Raw genomic sequence first — 2,666 nt, 5'->3', positions numbered from 1 at the left:
CCTATGTAGTTTCTCTTTTCTTACTTAAGGAATGATGATTAGGGATTTAGTGAGGTAATATAACATATTTAAAACCTTATTCATCCAAAAAGGATTAGGAATGGTTTAGGAATGATAAAAGACCTCAATGCCCTTAAAATAAAATAAATCGGAACAACTTTTGACATCCCGAAGGGGCTCTATGATGCGACCCCACTGTGGACGACAGGGTCTGCGGCATGGACCAAAAGCAGAGCTAGGGTCCATGGCGCGGCCTTAGAATACCCCATCTAGTGGCCCTTCGCGATCCCTTCACGGTGAAGGGCCTTTGCGGAGCGTCCCCTTTGCTACACCAACCCCTTTTCAATGCCTAAAGGCACCTCTAACGCGACATACCCCAACTAGACATGGTTTACCATCAATATTGGGGTCCTAAGGCTCATTTTTATGCATTATTTGACTGTTAAAATATAAGGGGTGTTACAATATTTGTACATTTTTCTGATCATCCTGACTTCCTCTCCTAAATACATTTTGCATAAACTGCTCCCATCTTTACTGTGCTTTTTCTTCACTTTTTGCGAGTTCTATTCTTGGTCTTGGTATATTAAAGGTCGATGTCACTAAATTTCAACTTCATCCCATTAATGGTAAAAATAATTGAGCTAAATGAACAAGAGTCAGGTAATCTAGGAAAGATCTTACTTTTAGTATTTGGAAAGTATTTACATTCTAGAATTCTTGTTGGAAAGTTTAAGACCACAAGAGTTAAATTACTACATACACCTGTATTTAACACCACAATATTCAATAGTACTTTTTTATTTCCTAAACATTGTGTGCAGTCAAACTAAGCCTCTTAAATTGTAATGGAGGTAGTATTTAATTTGTATGGACATATTTTTCTGAGTTCTTCAAGGGAGAAACTTTACATTCAATATTTACACTTAAGGGTGGTAACGACTTTCTGTACTACATTAAATGTGAAGAACGTGCATGTAATGAACTTTGATCGTTATCAAATGTGTGCTTAAGATATATGGTTCAAATTCTTTGGTTTAGTATTGAAAGTAAAATGGTGCTTAACTTTCTTCCAGGTAAATTATGAGTTTGGGACCAGGGGAACTGGTGTTTATACATGGAAATGAACGAGCGGCAATGGTGACAAGTGGCTTTGTCATGGTCATATGTTAGACAGTTTGGACCAATAGAATGGCACTGTGTATCATAGTATATGAACACACCGCTCAACAGGGACGCCAAGTCTTGTCTCGGAAGGTGGAAAAACTACCTAAGCCAGGGATTAGAAAAAGATCACTCACTGAATAGGAGAAATATCTTGTTATCCTACTACAGGCAAAACATGGTAACAAATGAAGAAAATAGCAGTTGATATATCAGGTCGAACTGCTAAAATATAACGAAAGTGGTGGGGAGTAATCAATAAGAAGCCATAGAGAGAGCTACAAGAAAATAATAAGGTTGTTGATCCAGTTGGATTAGAAAAAACAAAACCACATTCTTGAGACCTTTGCAGAGAAGATTATGAAAGAGTGGAGAGTTCCTGGTTTACTTATTGCTACTTCAAATGGAGGTTTCCTCCACGCCGACGCACCAACTCCTACGGCATAGAATCTTCTATCTCCATGGCTTTCTAATTCCACTGCCATCATCTCCATGTGTGTCTTTAAGTCTCTCTTCATCAATAGTGCCACCTACTCCTCCACCTGACATTCCATGGATACAAACAGGTAGAGGACCTGAAAATGCACCCTTTATCTTACTAGTTTTCCACATCATCGGGTTGCCCCTCCTTTTGGAGAAAATCCATTTATTACTGAACTTGCAGAATGCTTTAAGGAACTAGATGAAGGGCATCGTACTTGGACTGCACATAAAAGGGAAGCAGCTTGGAAGTTAGAAAGGGTGGAATTACAACAAGAATGTGAGAAAGCAAGAAAATTTAGGGTGAAGATAGAGTGAATTTAAGCAAAATTAAAAGTTTTAAGGGAAGATCAGAAGGAAACTTTTGTCACAACCCAAAAGTTAAGTTCATGATGACACCTATCTTGGCCCAGCCTTAGTAGCTAAGCTAAATCCCACGCAACAAAAGAAATTGAAAATATGAAAGAAAATCCATAAATGTGAGACTTCTAGGGTGCAGTCAGTCCAAAAATATGTAATTAACATAAATCCGAATAAAATACCAAAAATCCTCAAGATACAAGTGAGATAAGTGGAAAGAACGTCTAATACAAAGTCTGGAATCCGAAATACAAGAATCTGTCTCCAAACATAAATAAAGACATGATAATGTAAGAGAAGGTACAGAATCAGCCACATAATCTGGAGCGCACTAGTACCTCCCATATCTAGATACCACAAATCAAGATCAGCCACCGCGAGTTGCACACAAACTGGGACCCGCAAAGAAAGGACACAAAAGTAGGAGCGAGTATGTTTAACTTGTACTTAGTAGGTATCATAGTCCAACTGAGTAATGGAAAAAACTATTAAGTAAAAGATACTATGAACACTTTCAACCTGCAAACCGAAAATTTCTCAAACAGTAGCTCATACTGTCTCTACTAACAGTTCTACAATATAAGTCTAGGTAAGGAAGCTACCAATGATATAGATACATACATACATACATATATACATATATACTACATACATACATACAT

At 37.6% G+C, this 2,666-nt stretch overlaps 1 pseudogene; it reads left to right on the top strand.

The window, feature by feature from the left end:
• The first annotated feature begins 1,123 nt into the window (after positions 1-1,123).
• On the top strand, positions 1,124-2,170 carry LOC107841602 (annotated as a pseudogene).
• The last annotated feature ends 496 nt before the right edge of the window (positions 2,171-2,666 follow it).

This window comes from Capsicum annuum, chromosome 9 (genome assembly GCF_002878395.1).
Source record: "Capsicum annuum cultivar UCD-10X-F1 chromosome 9, UCD10Xv1.1, whole genome shotgun sequence".
Classification (NCBI taxonomy): Eukaryota; Viridiplantae; Streptophyta; class Magnoliopsida; order Solanales; family Solanaceae; genus Capsicum; species Capsicum annuum.
This window is presented reverse-complemented; position numbering and strand designations above follow the sequence as displayed.